Genomic DNA, 16,633 nt, shown 5'->3' on the forward strand with positions numbered 1-16,633 from the left:
CAAGCTCAGAGAAACTCGTGGCTGGTGCTGTTGGAAAGCCCATCATAGAATTAGTGGGGGAGCATGTGGGTCTCATGACTCTGCAACCACCACAGACAAAGTTATTGGGCCAAATACAACTGCCCCCCCCCCCATATCGCTGTAGCTCAGCAACGCTAGCTTGTAGAGACATGGGGCTGGCGTCGTTGGAAAGCCCATCATAGAATTAGTGGGGGAGCATGTGGGTCTCATGACTCTGCGACCACCACAGACAAAGCTATTTGCCAAAAACCAAGTGCACCCCCTGGCACTTCTGGCTAAAACCCTCTATCCCTAACCCTAACCCTAACCCCCTAACCCTAACCCTAACCATAACCCTAACACAAGCTCAGAGAAACTCGTGGCTGGTGCTGTTGGAAAGCCCATCATAGAATTAGTGGGGGAGCATGTGGGTCTCATGACTCTGCAACCACCACAGACAAAGTTATTGGGCCAAATACAACTGCCCCCCCCCCATATCGCTGTAGCTCAGCAACGCTAGCTTGTAGAGACATGGGGCTGGCGTCGTTGGAAAGCCCATCATAGAATTAGTGGGGGAGCATGTGGGTCTCATGACTCTGCGACCACCACAGACAAAGCTATTTGCCAAAAACCAAGTGCACCCCCTGGCACTTCTGGCTAAAACCCTCTATCCCCTAACCCTAACCCTAACCCCCTAACCCTAACCCTAACCATAACCCTAACACAAGCTCAGAGAAACTCGTGGCTGGTGCTGTTGGAAAGCCCATCATAGAATTAGTGGGGGAGCATGTGGGTCTCATGACTCTGCAACCACCACAGATAAAGCTATTTGCCAAAAACCAAGTGCACCCCCTGGCACTTCTGGCTAAAACCCTCTATCCTAACCCTAACCCTACCCTAATCCTAACCCTAACCCTAACCCCTAACCCTAACCCTAACCTAACCCTAACCCTAACCTAACCCTAACCCTAACCCTAACCCTAACCAACCCTAACCCTAACCCTAACCCCTAACCCCTAACCCTAACCCTAACCCCCTAACCCCAACCCTAACCCTAACCCTAACCCTACCCTAATCCTAACCCTAACCCTAACACAAGCTCAGAGAAACTCGTGGCTGGTGCTGTTGGAAAGCCCATCATAGAATTAGTGGGGGAGCATGTGGGTCTCATGACTCTGCAACCACCACAGACAAAGTTATTGGGCCAAATACAACTGCCCCCCCCCCCCCCCCCCCCATATCGCTGTAGCTCAGCAACGCTAGCTTGTAGAGACATGGGGCTGGCGTCGTTGGAAAGCCCATCATAGAATTAGTGGGGGAGCATGTGGGTCTCATGACTCTGCGACCACCACAGACAAAGCTATTTGCCAAAAACCAAGTGCACCCCCTGGCACTTCTGGCTAAAACCCTCTATCCCTAACCCTAACCCTAACCCCCTAACCCTAACCCTAACCATAACCCTAACACAAGCTCAGAGAAACTCGTGGCTGGTGCTGTTGGAAAGCCCATCATAGAATTAGTGGGGGAGCATGTGGGTCTCATGACTCTGCAACCACCACAGATAAAGCTATTTGCCAAAAACCAAGTGCACCCCCTGGCACTTCTGGCTAAAACCCTCTATCATAGACAAACCTCAGCCAGAGTGAATTTTCGCTAAGGCCGCACCCATATATGAGGCCCAGAGAGCATACGTGTCGAGCATGCGTATCTCAGCAACACAAATTCAGAGAGACTCATGGTTGGTGCCGTTGGAAAGCCCATCATGGAATTAGTGGGGGAACATGTGGGTCTCATGACTCTGTGACCACCACAGACAAAGTTATTGGGCCAAATACAACTGCACCCGTCATCCATATCGCTGTAGCTCAGCGACGCTAGCTCATAGAGACATGGGGCTGGCGCCTTTGGAAAGCCCATCATAGAATTAGTGGGGGAGCATGTGGGTCTCGTGACTCTGCGACCACCACAGACAAAGCTATTCACCAAAAACCAAGTGCACCCCCTGGCACTTCTGGCTAAAACCCTCTTTCCCTAACCCTAACCACCCCCTGGCACTTCTGGCTAAAACCCTCTACCCTAACCCTAACCCCTAATGCAAGCTCAGAGAGACTCGTGGCTGGTGCCGTTGGACAAACCATCGTAGAATTAGTGGGGAGCATGTGGGTCTCATGACTCTGCAACCACCACAGACAAAGATATTCACTAAAAACCAAGTGCACCCCGTGGCACTTCTGGCTAAAACCCTCTATCCCTAACCCTAACCCTAACCTATTCTCCAAAAACCAAGTCCCCCCCCCCCCCGGCACTTCTGGCTAACACCCTCTATCCCTAACCCTAACCCTAACCCCTAATGCAAGCTCAGAGAGACTCATGGCTGGTGCCATTGGAAAGCCCATTGTAGAATTAGTGGGGGAGCATGTGCGTCTCATGACTCTGCGACCACCACAGACAAAGTTATTGGGCCAAATACAATTGGCCCCCCCCCCGTCCATATCGGTGTAGCTCAGCAACGCTAGCTTGTAAAGACGTGGCTGGCGCCTTAACCCTAACCCTAACCCAGACAAAGCTATTTGCCAAAAACCAAGTGCACCCTCTGGCACTTCTGGCTAAAACCCTCTACCCCTAACCTTAACCCTAATTAGGGTCTGATAAGGAACCATACAGAGAACATATGTCTGAGTGTAACAGAGTTCCCCTTATCCTAACCCTAACCAAAAAATCCCCACAAACCCTTTATACGAGATCACTAACAGTCCCATCCATGGCAGAAAAAAAAACCTATCTCGCTTGCAGGAACACCCAACTCTACCACCACAGAGTGAAACTGGCAGCCTACTTTGACCAAACAGACACACACCCCCATAAACACCCCCCCACACCATTCCTCTTGGGAATTTGAAGACCACTGCCTACCCAAAAACATCTCCACCCTTATTTCCAAGGACCACCAAGATCTGTCTAAATTCAAAAGAATCACTGAAAACCAAACCTCCCAGATGATGAGGAATAGGCACTATATGACCTCCAAAACTCACCCTGAATAGTCATCAAACCAGCGTATAAGGGTTCAGCAGTGGTCCTCATGGATACAATTGACTACATTCAAGAGGCCTATTGCCAACTCCATGACACAATCTACTAAAAATAACAATAAACTCATCTTCACACAAACCGCAGATCGAATCCATCATATCCTCCACGAACTAATGACAGACAAATTAATGACCAGATCACAAACACTATAAGCTTAAAGGTGAAAATCCTCCCAGACCACATTTCTTCTACCTCCTTCCCAAGATCAATAAACCTCTGGCATCCTGGCCAGTTCCTTTCAAGTCTCCTCATGGTAAACCAATTGTCTCTGACTGTGGAAGTGAATCCTATGGAACAGCTGAACTAACCCTAACCCTAACCCTACCTACCTTACATGCTTCAGAAGTCAACTTCATAGATAGAACTATATTTAAGAGCCCCAACTTCAATATCAGTGTTCTACTGGACATCAGTCTATTTCAAGCCCAAAAAGTTACACTCCCTAATGCAAAAAAGGAGCTTTCAACCAAAACACACATTCAAAGAGATCACAACTCCTGAGATTTGACTGGATCTGCACAAGAAACTCTTATCAGAGCCCTCTGGGGACAGGGATATTCACGTTCCTTTTTTCGTCAAATCGTACACAAAATGTTTCCAAGAGGATACAAACTAACCACAAATGAACAACAACCCCACAGAGAACCACCACTCACAATCACATCAATCTTCTCATCCCACTGTGTCCAGGCCCACAGGACTCTCAAGAACAACTTTTTTTTGTTGCTGGAATCGCAAATTCACAACCAATACAGAATAATCTCAGCATACAAAAATAACTCTTATCTAAAGGATCTGTTGGTCAGAGCACAATTCCAACCTGAAAAAAAAAAACGAAAGAACCAGGCAAACACTGGTGATTACCAACCACCTAAATGGAGCACAATTCCAAGAAAAACAAGGCCTGCACCTGTCTTTTTCCAATTGTGTTTACCTGCTTTACTGCATCCAGTGTGGAACACAATATGTTGGACAGAGCAGGAATGCCCTATGAGGCTGGCTACAAACCCACAAATACAACATCCAACAGGATGTTCATAAAAGGTCCACATACTTTGCGATCTAGTATGATTCCGAACTACAATCACCAACTATTGGACGACCACTAGGAATCTTGATGGGAACTGGCCATGATGATGGCCTTTTGTGTATTTTTGGAAGTAGAGAAAATAGCCTAGGGCAAGGGGAATCTGGACCGGCAAGTAAGCTCGCCATTGATCTGTAATATAACCTTCATCGTACAGTGGTTTTGCTTTGTATCTTGTGATCAAATGTGTCTTAGGTTGAAAAGAATAACATAAATGAAGATATTTTTTGTCAGTCAGCTGTCTGTGAGCTCCCCACAAATAATTTGTCCTGTACTGAATACATATCTGACCACCTTTATCTGCTTTCTTAGGACTAATATTCAAATTAGCAGCTTATGACTTCAATGCTAATCTCTCAGTGGGGTTGATATTTTGTGGTTGGACCAATTTTAAAATTTTGGAAAGAAAGTTTATAGTTATAACCAAAATAAGTAACAATTTCAAATGCCAATAATATGCATGGACCCCTTTTAAGTTCCAAGCAGTTCGGTGGCTTAGGAGCTGGAATAAAAGTTAGACCCTTTTAAAGAACTTGATACTCTGATCAACTCAATTTGAATTAACACAAATTAATCACATTAGACATGGGTGGAGTTTATGAAGAACAATTCACCCCTTTCACATTGTTAATTGTGTTAACCAACTTTGGAGAATATTGTCTGCTGTAAATTAAGTCCAAAGGACAGGATCTTTCGGTTTGACAAATTGTTATCTATCCAGTCTCTCCAAATGATAATTTTTATCTTGAACTTTTGAGTCAATCTTTGATGAGAGATTAATAATGTTGCAGCAGCAAAGATAAATAATACATCGGGGGTACACAAATGGAAAGCAATGAAAATGTGGCCGTTGCAACTGTCATTAGTTATTGAAGCTGTTTTAAAGGAGTGTTTGTGGACTGCTCTGGCAGACAATTATTAAGACCCACAGACAAGACTAACCATTTGTGGGCATATTGTGAGATTGTGTAGGAGACGGAGAAGACAAGGGAGACAGACAAGAATTACAGAACTACTACGAACCCTGAGTCACAGCCGACCTGTGACAGACTCAGTATTCTATACAGCTTGTATTACTTCCCTTAAATTGTAATACTGTGCAAAGACACTAAAAATAACAAGGGGAGGTTTTCAAATACATTGACAATGGCATTAAATTCATACAAAGTGTCATTTTGCCTCTAAAATAGCATCAGTTTTCCTTGGCACACCAGATTTTGTTGGTACTCATTAGGTAGGTTTTTGGAGAATCTGCCATAGTTCTTCAGTGGATCAAGGCTGTCTGTGTTTTCTGTCTCTTCATGTAATCCCAGACTGACTCTATGATGTTGAGATCAGAGCGAACGTACACTAAGTATGGATTCTACGCACTGTTTTATGAATGAGTACCCACTTTGAACAAGCAACAGGAACAGTCTGTCTCCCAAGTGGCTGCTGGTGAGAACATGGACACCAATCCGGTTTCATGGCAGTTTGTAAAATAGTCATGAAATATAATCTATTGGTTACCAATGGACACGAATTTTCCATTTTTTTTCCTGTCCCTCAGCACAACTTTCAGACTGATGTATTTCAGTTAGAAATATATTTCGTGCCCATGCCACGTATTTTTTTCTGTCATTTGGGACTCCACAACAGAAAAGAATAAGGAGAGAGCAACCATCTGTGGCCACCACATGTAAAACCATTACCTATTTGGGGGTTCTCTTGCTTTTCCCTCTCTATTGTACCTCTTTGGTGTTACTTTGTGTTATACTGTAATGATTAAGTATTCCCTTAATTGTATGGAGCAGTGTAATACAATCAATATCTTCCAAAATATATATCTGTCTCGAGTTCCATTCTTAACCCTCCCAAAATGGTGGAGGTAAGAGAAAAAAAGGGAAAAAAACTTACAGGTATAGTCAGAAGAGAATTTGCTGTGATGAATTTTATTTGCCAGCCTCCCAAGGTATAGACAGTGAAGAATATTTACAGTGAAACTAAGTTTGAGAAGGAAGAAAGACAATTCAAAAGCTACATAAAAAATACAATAGAGTTCTGCAATAACTCTCACAATTGAACACTGTCTAAACATTTGTTACCTCCTTTGTAACTAAGGCCAAACTGACTTCCTCAAGAAAAAAATGGAAAAATACATTAATCTGCCAATAATGCAGCTCAAGGCTCAGTGATACAAATATAAAATAATCAAAAATTAACTATTTTCATAAATGCATTCCTTTGTACCAACAATGCATTGACAGGAAAATTACTCTCAAAATAAAACAGAACAAAAAATACATATGTTACAATATCAGTCACATAACTCAGAAAGACCACAACAACATTTAATAGCAGCAATTGTTATCCCCGTTTTGACCAACCAATGTCTGTGCTCAGAACAAGAGACATCCTGCTATTAAGTGACATGTTTAAACGTATGCGTAAATGGATGTAAAACTACCAAGTGTGCACCCCTGGTGCCTTATCTGAAACAGGAATGGAAACAAGGTGACTGAAAAGTTCATTAGCCAGAGGGAATGGGACAAATCTGAGGTTTGTGTGTGTGTGTGTGTGTGTGTGTGTGTGTGTGTCAAGCGGCAACCCCAGAGCTGAAAAATGAAACCAACCCAGAAGTACCAAAAGCTGCAATTCCTTGGATGGCTACTTGAGGCTGGCTCCAAAAGTGAGTCAATCCCCATGTTAAAATGGCCAATTTTAGCCTAAGAAGCAATTTTGTTAAATGGGTGAAGATTCTTTATAATTGTCCAATGGCAGCAGTTATAACTAATGGGGTGAGGTCAGAAAACTTAGTAGAGTTAGTAGGCAAGGGTGCCCACTAGCCCCACTTACATTTGCATTAGCTATTGAACCGCTAGCTGAGGCTATTCGATGTGACCCTGCTATATCTGGACTAGTTGGTCAAACATCATATAAAATTTCATTATATGCAGACAACATACTGCTGTTTATATGCAACCCTGCCCCTTCAGTTCACAGCTTAACACAAAAATCACATTTGGTGCCTTTTCTGGATAGAAAATAAACTTTTCTAAGTCCGTAGATATGCCTCTAACTGGTCAACTTCAGATGCCTGGCTCTTCTTGCCCCTTTCCTTTCAGATGGTTCCCTATGGGATTTACATACTTGGGAATAATAATTACACCAGATTTCAGTTAGATGTTTAAAACTAATTTTATCCCACTGTTCAACAAAATCAAAGACCTGGAATGTTGGAATTCTCTTCCTGTATCTTGGTAAAATTTTGATACTAAAAATGAATGTTCTCCCCCACTTGCTTTATCCAATAAGAATGATTCCAACCTTATTTACTTCCAAAACAATTTGTAACATAAATGGTTGGTTTAACTCTTTCATTTGGCACAAACAAAGCCCTCTTTTAAAAATGCTAGGTTTTCCTAATACACAAGTTGTTAATCTACATCATAAAAAACTATTCAATGTATTGTCATTCTGTGCAAGAAAGGATGTATTCACTGGATTTCCTGTAGGGGCCCCAAACTCTCTAGCTGGTATAAGATTATAATGGAACATATCCCACTGGACCTGTCTGAAGCACTCCAGGGTCCCTGAATTTGTGTAGGCCATTCCTTGGTCATGTTAACGTAGGTGTGTCTGATATACTATCTGCAGCTTTGTTCTTTTTGTTGTTAAAAAAAAAAAAAGACCAACTTTACAGCATAAACAAACAAGATGCCAATGACTGTCCCGCCCAACTTTGAGCTTTAAAACCACAGAAAAAAAAAATCCACTACAGTATAACATTGAAAAGTTCATTTTTATGAAATAATCTAAATAGAATAGAATAGAGTAGTACTTTATTGATCCTTGACAGGAAATTGCTTTATTACAGCAGCAGCATACCAACCAGCACCAAATATAAATTAAATTAAAATTAAAATTTAAAAAAAATTAAAAGGACTAGTGAAACCAAGTAGAAAGAAAAACAAGAGCCATGCAAAATATACAGAATATTACACGTATGACAGGAGCCATACAAGCTATTGCATGTGTGCCGACATGTGTCAAGAGCCATACAAGATATTGCACCATTTTAAAATTTACAATAGTTACAGAGAGCAGACTGTATGTCTGTATGTGATTATTGGCTATTAAAAAGCCTGATGGATGCTGGCAGGAAGGACTTCCTGCTGCATTCAGTCCTGCACTGTGGAGGTATCAGTCTGTGGCTGAAGATGCTCTCCTGAAACACCTTAAGATCGTGATGACTGCAGAGATTAAATGAGGGACATGAACAGTGTCACCCCATCTTTGTGCCATTTATGTGGTCATGTTACTAGATTTGCTTCAAATTAGCATAAAAGCAGGTAGGTCTGGGTTTGGGGCAGTCATTGTGTTGTGGGTAGACTTGGTACATTCCATATCGCTTTGGGTTGTCCACCATTGATGGGCTAAATTTTCTATTTGCCCCCGGTTCCCCATAGTACAAAAACTACAGTCTCTGTTAACAAATGGTGTTTAATAGCCCATTACTGTAACATGGGAAGTGGTTGATGGAAATGTATATTTTCAAGAGTTTTGTGGCATAGGCCTATTTAATATTAAATCATCACAGTGGATGTGCTTCTTCTCTATAGCAGAATATCTGAGGATTATGGGTATTGTTGAGACCAAAACAATAATGATATAAATCACAGAAACATAAGATAGACAACAGCAATAAGATCTACAAATGTAAACAGAAGTTAGAAAACGGAACATAAAGTTAAAAATACCAAACAAATAAAAACAATACAGTTTCCGTGCTCCACAGTCCTGAGTGAATATGTGGTGTGGGCATGAAAGATATTTCCAATTGAAATACATTAGTCTGAAAATTGTGCTGAGGGACACGAAAAAAAATTAAAATTTGTGTCCATGGGCATGAATCAATAGATTACATTTCATGACTATTTCACGAACTGCTGTGAGACTGGGTTGTGGATACAGCTACTACTGGGAACTCTCTGAACTTTGATGAGACAAAAGAGGGTGACCTTGTGGAGCCCTTGAAAAGGGTCAAACTGAAACTAGTACTGGTTTCAGTAGTGAGATCAAACACCAATCAAAAAGTAGGGCAAGAGACAATTACTCTCTCAGAGAGCAGACACAAAAAAGCTTTACTATGAAACTCTTGGAAAACCACAGCTCCCAGGAAGCAGAAATTCAAACGAAACCAGTGTGGCATGTTTCCATGCTGCCCGACATAAGTGACATTTCTCCATCAGGATTCTCATCACCCAGTCAGTCTTCTGAGAGCTCATCTCTTCTGGCTTTGGAAGAGTCAGCCTTCCTCCTGAAGGAACAAACCAAGAAACATACTTATCTTATACATGCAGTTTATGCAGTAAACTTTTGGCAGACTAATAGGATCGCAAATTTTCATTTGCCAAAAGTAAATTTTGTCTTTGAATAAACAAATAAGGTTGAGTGGTAACATGTTGACAGTATTTGCATGCATTGGTTACAATCAGTCATTATAAATTACAAACATCTGGCGAACCTTGAGACCAAAAACTGCCCTGATCTAAAATGCAAGAGACTGCGTTGGTGCATGTGTACTGCTTTAGGTAACAATGAGAGATGAAACTGTCATCCAAGAAATCACATTCAAGTGAGACATCAGACAGAACACTACACAATATTTATTAACATGAGAATATGTTACTGCTCCGTATTAAATGCAGTTTTATGAGCATTATTTTACTTTAATTGCAACATTAACAATGTAAAGAATAGAAATGTGTTGTTTATGTTACAAAGCATTAGTTTCCCAGAAATGTGTGCTTGTGCCTTGCTGGAGTGGCTTCTGTCAGCACCCCTAGGCTGGCCTCATTGAAATGAATGAGAGAACTTCACATTCAGATCATTATATTTCTATTTAAACATTACTGAAAACTAACTGGCAGTAGTTTGGTTTATACAATGGTGATGTGATCTAATCTCATCTAATAAAATTAAAAAAAAAACAGAAAAAAGAATAAATAAAGAATCCTAGTATGAACTGTGTAAAAATCCACTTCAGGTCTTTCCATAAGCTCTAGAGGGCAGTGTTCAGGCAGTGTAGACACTGTGTATTACTTCACATCCAAAGCACTGACTATAGAGCCAAATGTCAAACAGACTGCTGTTGTCAACTTAAGAAGGCCTGTTAAGCTTATTATCAGTCCTACTTTTGTTGAGGGTTTAATAGCTATTGCTGTGCTGCTTTATAATAATGTGCTTGTTTACTGTTTACCAGCCTATTCATGTCAACTTTTTCTCTGTGTTGTGTTTAATTTCAGGAGTTGCAGGCCAAGCTGGCAGCCCAGAAACTGTCTGAGGGATTGAAGATCTCTATAGGGAGCTACACTCCTGACGGTGGCCTCATGGCTGCCTACAGAGAGGTTCACGATGAAGGAGCCCAGCTCTCCTCAGAGGAAGACTGATCCTGGAAGGCCAGAGCTGGGGAAACCAGTGCGACCTTGGCCCTGAGAGAAACAGGCTTTGGACCTTGCAATCTGGACCCATCAAACAGGATTTTCACTTCAAGGACAGGAATTCTTAAGAGAGGAAAAGGGTCTTTGCATGGTGTGAAGGCATGGTTGGTGTCCCAGACTCAGGAAATTGACTGGCACATTAAGAAAGTAGCTTACTTCATTGTCATTCAGTTTCTATTGGGATCACTTGATTCAGCGCCCTGCAGGAATAATTATATCTGTAGTTGATCAGGAGTCTTGAATGCTGAATTTAAAGTATTATGCTTCTTATTAGTATGATGAAACTAAAATGTGGCTCTCTGAGCCTGAGAGTATTTTACATTGAAATGTATATTTTAGTGTCTCAATAATTACATGTACTTCAAGCTCATCAACGGGTGGAGCACTCTTTTTGCACATAATGATGTTTACAGTTTTATCTAGAAAATAGACATGAGCCTACACATAACTGTGCCAGGTTTAATTATTACAGAATGTATAACAGAACTGAATAAATGCATCTGATTTGTGTTTATGTTAAGTCAGCAGCAACCCAGTGTTTTCCTGAATTGCTTCATTGGCCTTTTCAGTATGGATGATATCAATATTATATTAATATTGCTTCATTAATGTGAAATTGCTCACCGATGAGAGCATCAAGAGCATTGTTTCCTCATCTAAATTATGCTGATATATCATTATATTGGATATCATTAGACAAATGACATCTTTATTTACATTAGCATCTTTCATACACAGAAAGTAGCTCAATGTGCTTTACATTTCAGTGGTGAAATGTAAACAGAAAAATTTTTAAAAAAGTTTAAAACCAAGGATGTTTCTGTGTGGTACAGGTCCTGATACTTTTAACACAATTTTGTTAGAAGGATTAAAAGCTGTTGGTTGTAGGCAATATTAAAGACATATGTTTTGAGTTGTTGTTTAAAGCTGTGCACCAAGTCACCAAGTCTATATAATATATTTATATATATATATATATTGGATTTCTATTTAATATAATATTTAAATGCAGAGTGTTCTAGATTTTTGGAGTTTATATACATTTTTATATAGAGGGTCACCAGATAAATCTAAGGGGCCATGAGATGATTAATGAGAAATGAAAGCAGAAATAAAGTTATTTCAGATTTCTGACTTTATCTCTAATCTTTGAATTCTGGTGACATATTGAATCATTTGAACATTTATGAAAATCAAACTATGGAGACATTTGGTGAGAAAAATCAGTTTTCATCGATTTTATCAATTTGGTGAAGCTTTTAACAGCTCTCAGACAAATGAAATGTGACCCTGACTACACACAGTTTTTGTAGGATGTCAGAGGCCAAAAAGGTTGGAAACCACTGGTTTAATCTTCAACACTTGTATTCAAAGGCTAAAAAGAGCTAGACATACCACTGCCTCCAAGCTTAAACAAATTATTAAACCTAACCATCTGCAACCATCCAAGAGCCTGATTAAGTCCACATGCTACCAAGAGGCAAACAAGTTCACCACCATTTTAACAAGGCATTTTGGGTTAGGGTTAGAATAAGAGATATCTGACAGAATTAGCCTCTTCAGTCTATTGTTTACATGTTCTTTTCATTGTGAATTTTAGTGCCCACACTGCAAAGCATGATGAGGTTTATCTATGCCTGGGTGCTGAAGACAAGGGATTCTGCTTCCTCAACAACGGAGATTATGTTAGACTGGACAGGAGCAGTGCTCACTTCTTTTAAGTCCAGACACAGCTTCATGTTGTGGATGCTGAGTGTAGTGACTTATGTAACTATAATGACATTTTTGTTTAAAGAATTTTGTTTGAATTTTGGGGTGATGTGATACCCAAAGTTTAGTTGTTTTTTTTTCAGGAACAATAACATCCAGATATATAGGGACAGCGAGTTACAAATTAAGAGAAAACCCAAGCAGCCACAGGACTGGGGTGATCTGCGGTTCAAGTCTGGAACCTTCCTGCTGCCCCAAAAAAACATATTAACATATTATTAACACAGATGTATCTGTTTTTTGGCAATTGGATGTTTATTGAGAAGATTAAATAACACAACAAAGATATTAAATATGATCCTAAAGAACTTCTATGGAGAAAAATTTGGACCTGACACTGACACTAACCTTGAGTAGAAACCAAACATAATTAATTCTACTTTTCCAAAAACCTCACTGCAAACCTGTCCCAATATCATAGGCTACTTACAATGTAGTTTGAATTTACATGACTATTTACCGTTGCTATGGCAACAAGTGACAACTGACATTAACATAGTTTAGCTGGTTTAGTTGACTCGTCCGACCAGCAACTTCCGATTAAATTAGAATTCGTATTTAAACATAATTAAAAACTGAGGCTGAATATTATGGTCGTTATAATCTTAGTTAATGTGTAAACACAGGTTAGATTATCAAGATTTGAAAAATAACGGCTTGACTCCCCGAGAAGTTATGTTAGCATTAGTGACAGATTCGTCCACAGTTATGTGTAACCTAAGTAATAGTTCATTTAAACAATATGACAGAGCACAACACAAAGAATGTAAACAAAGCAACTATTAAGGAGAAAACATTGCCAAACACTGCAGGCAGACAAATTTGCATATTGACTATTTCTAAGGTTAATAGTGTGCCATTTTGAACCCTTTGTACTTTTCAGATAAAATCATAGATAAAAAAGGTTTGCCCAGTGCAGATTATTCAAGTTTCACTATGTATGAGTATTAAATACTTTATTGTTAGACTCCCAGCTAATTCAGTGATTTTATGTGCAAAATAAATCTGCAAAGTGATATCAGTTTCAGTTTCTAGTGAAGTTATGGTCAGCTGCAGGGCCTGATTTTCCAAAATCCTGTGAGATGTTATCAAGCCGGGATCTGTGACACACTTGATAAGATTAATGCAGAGGTAGTGAAATACTGAAGCTTGATGGCTTAGACATCTGGACTGCATTTGGATCATGTTGTTGCTGGGAATGGCAGGCGATGATGGGACGGCAGCAGGCTAATGCAACATGGCAAATATCATTTCTCAACTTTGCTAATATGCGGTAGATAAGAAGTGCCAACTACGTTCAGCATCTTTCCAAACTTCCTTTCTCATTATCTCTCTTCCAATTCTTACAGAGGACTACAGGCCACATTAACTTAAATAGCCTGATTCAGGGATTTTAATGAGGAAGAAATAAGGCACTGAGGCACATTTGGGGAAATTAGGGTGGGTTCATGCAGGTCAGACTCTGGTGGTAGATGCCCCTTGATAACCTTTAGTAATTGCTGCTGAGGCATTGGTGGGAGACGTTTTAGAAAAAAAAAAATATCTGATTGCTGCGTATTTAGACACTGTATCTGATGGGCTCCAGAGTGGCCCTGTGGTGACGTCCAACAACAAATACATAAGAACCCTCTGCTGAGGATCCTCATTGTGCTGGGATTAATTACATCTTACCTTGCTTACATAAATTCAGAGACTGTTACCAATTATGGGGCACATTTTTGCTGTAGCTTTCCTCTGTGGTATCTGACCTAAAACCTGACTCTGAACGTATGTTGATGTTGTTGAGGTGGAACCAAGCACACACTCTGTAGTCATAGCTTCAGTCATAGCTTTTTTTTTTTTTTACATTGTCCAATGATGATGAGGTTGTTTATACTTCAACTTGAATCCCGCGCCCCTTTGTCTCAGATTAATAAACTCCTCATGAAGTAGTCTGCAAGTGATTTGCTCCAACTCTGAGTCCGAAATCACACGTCTCAAGGGAGTAAAAATAATTTGCTGTTTGGGAGGGGCAAACTGGAATGTGATTTCAAAACTGCCTCTTCAAAGACCAGTCAGCTCAGCCTTAAATTAGATATACAGTATGATGTATAGACTGGCATTAAACACGGGTTAGGCCCTCGGCAGAATGATTGGATTATATCTGCCAGGTTACAAAGTCTGAGGTCATGCTTTTTCCACTCTGATGTTTTTGTCATATTTTTTAGGGCACACAAGGAGATGAAATAATGCAGCACATAGCAGTCTTCTGCAGATAAGGTTACAGCCTATCTCCTCATCCCAATTAGAACCAGCTCTCCCTCCTCTTACTGCGCTAGAACTGAATCAAGCCAAACAGTTTTTTAGCGATACTAGTGGCATGGATCTACTGACAACAGTCTGTTGGTCAGCTGGTCCACCACTACTTGATGGATTCCTATAAAATGTTGTATAGACATTCATGGTCCCCAGAGCATGAATTCTAATGAACTCTGGTTATCTCCTTACCATGGCTGCAGAGTAGTTTTGTTAATTCTTCATTCACTTTTTGAAATTTGTTTTACTGATGAATTGCAACAAACATGAATTTTTTGACTGACATCTTCTTGCACTAAATGGAATGAATGCAATGATCCTTAACATGTACAAGACAAATCTCTAAGTGAGTTGGAGAAAGACAGTAGTGCTCATTGGTGTTTGTCTTGAGTGTGAAAGTTGAACAAATGTATTATGCAAATTGAATGAGCTGTGAATGACAAACAAAGAACTGTGCATTTTGTGACCTTGTGTGTGTGTGTGTTCTCTCCATGGGGTGACAAGGAAAGTAAATACTTTCCTGACATGACTGAGGTTCTGAGGTCTCCAGTTATCTCACCATGAAAATGTGTGTGTGTGAGAGAGAGGAAGCTTGCACATAGTTTATGTCATGACTGTTGACTGCCTGAAGAAGCATGATATGTGGCTGTAACATTCATGAGAGTCCTGCAGCTGTCACACCAGTAAAGCAGATAGGAAAATATTCCTGTCTAGTGGGTGAATCTGAAGGAAAGAAAAAAAAAGACAGAGGTGTCTGGAACTGAGTGCTGGTTGTAAAACATAGTCATGGGAATGATTTATTACATTTTTACATTCTTAAGATTATTTTCTTTTTCATATTTTTTTTACATTCACCAGACATAGTTTATTGCATATGAGCGTGGTCAGAGTGCATTTCCAGTGACTGCTTGACTGTTAAATATACTGTGATTACAGTCTTTAGAATCAGATTTGTTCAGGTCATTGCACAGATTATGGCACATGTTGGTGTGGATGCTTACCACAGTTTTGCTCAGAAAATGGCAATCAGTAAATGTACTTTGTTACATTATGGATAAGGAAAATTTTATAAATCAAATCAGTAAACTATTTTAAACTAAAATATGCATAAAATATGCATAAAGTTAGTGGTTTTGTCTGTTGTACTCCCACCCCCCGCCTACACACACACACACACACACACACACACACATACCACCATTTCCTATGCATACCAGGATTCATTAGACAAAGTCTTTGTTTTCAACCATCAACACTGTGAACACAGTAGAAGTCTGTGTGGCCACTGGCAACAGTATCCAGTGTGTGTTTTTGTTTGTACACATGGTAAACTATTCTGGTGTGAAAATCCCAGTAGCCCTGCTACTGTTGTTTAGAGCAAAGGACCATCTCTTTTTTCCCTAATAAGAGCGGCACTCTCAAATCCTTCTCAAATCCTTCTATGGAATCATCATCTTCTCCATACATGTATAATGAATTGGAATTATAGCTTTAGCTTGATTTTATTTGGTTACAGACAAAGAACATATGCTTCTAATATTCAGTACAACTCAATAAAATACATGCACACTGTTATTTTATTATACCCACTGCTGTTTAAGTCCTTATTTTTCCACCAAAATATTATCTTTTTTTAACCAGTGGCTCGCTGACCACCAGGTTTAATGTAAGTGCAGTAAACCAGCCCACAGAGTTTCTGGGAGATAAGAATGCCACAGCACAAGCATTATGTGTTTCCTTTTCCCTTGAAACAATGTTTACAGTTCAAAAGCCATAAAACTGGCCACAAATGGAAAAGGCATGGTATAGCTGTAATGAGTTATCCTTGTGTAGTCACATCTAGTAGCAGATGGACCACATGTTTAAGTCTTTGCAGGTAGTATTCATAATTCAACACTGGATGGCA

This window comes from Lates calcarifer, linkage group LG2 (genome assembly GCF_001640805.2).
Source record: "Lates calcarifer isolate ASB-BC8 linkage group LG2, TLL_Latcal_v3, whole genome shotgun sequence".
NCBI lineage: Eukaryota > Metazoa > Chordata > Actinopteri > Centropomidae > Lates > Lates calcarifer.